Source organism: Lissotriton vulgaris, unplaced genomic scaffold (genome assembly GCF_964263255.1).
Source record: "Lissotriton vulgaris unplaced genomic scaffold, aLisVul1.2 SCAFFOLD_2573, whole genome shotgun sequence".
NCBI classification, from domain to species: Eukaryota; Metazoa; Chordata; class Amphibia; order Caudata; family Salamandridae; genus Lissotriton; species Lissotriton vulgaris.
The window spans coordinates 249,343-250,493 of record NW_028254733.1 but is presented as its reverse complement, the minus strand read 5'-3'; positions in this window follow the sequence as shown (position 1 = coordinate 250,493).

Sequence of the window (1,151 nt, the reverse complement as noted above, 5' to 3'; positions counted from 1 at the left end):
CTAAGTGCTGGCGAAGCACTTTGCTGGGAGATTCGACAATCCAATCGGGGTTTCTGGCGGATTACTTGCAGAAAGGGGTAACGCAGGCGTTGCTGTCCGAAGCTGTGGGTGTTGGTCGTTTCCCTGGGAGGCCCAGTCCTTTGACCCGAACCTGAGGGGTATCCTGTCCTGATCTGTCCGTGGGTTGTACCTGTTCGCACTCTGGTGTGCCTTTCTGAGGGTCCTTGTCCCCGTCTTCCCAACTGACCCGTGGCCAGGGTTGGTCTCAGATCTGAATTAGGTAAATATTGTATGTGGGTTTGCGTATTCTTTGTATCTTGTTTTCTCTCTCTCTCTTCTCTCTTTCGTATGATCTATTAAAGCACTATTACCTGTGATATTGTTCTATTGCCATTGCTGATTTAGTTTGTTCTCTCTCTCTCTCCCCCCTTCCTTTAGTAACTCATTGACGTTATCATAAATAATAGTATGTTCCCGTTTTTCCCTTTCCTTTAGTTGATTGCAGTGAACTTAGAAAGAACAGTTTAAGGATTAAGTACATGTTTAGGTCCCAACCTTAAACCTCGTGCCTTAGTTTAACGTTGCAGTGATTAGTTCTGTTCCAAATCCTACCTCTAGTTTTTCCCATATATCTTAATGGCCGGGATTTTCTTTGTGCAAAGTTACCTTTTGATGATTGATATTAATGTTTGACATAGTGTTCTGCATATCACTTATTGTCTTGGCATCTTCCTTTTGAACTTTATATAAAGAGTCAAAACTTCATCAGGTGTCTGTGGTCATTTTACAGAAAGCGGATAAAATATATGGAAGTAAAGAAATGTTTTAAGGTCCTGTCTACTATTTTCCCTTTTAGCTCTAGGTCCATCGAAAGTTTGTGCCTGTGGTAAGTCAGGTGCATGGTAAGCAGAGGTAATTCTGAACCTTTTAATTACTCATAAGAGCGTGCCAGGATCTCACCCGGTTCACGAGAATCACTGATTGAAACTAAATGCACGCCGGGGCCCAGTGCGTGTAAGAAATTAGTGACCCGGGTGAACTGCGCGCTCTATCAGTAATTTTCTGGCAGCCAGAGGATGGTTTGGACTAGTTAGATTAGGTAGACAGGGAACAAACCGTGAAAATTAATGCACTGCTGACTTTTACTATAT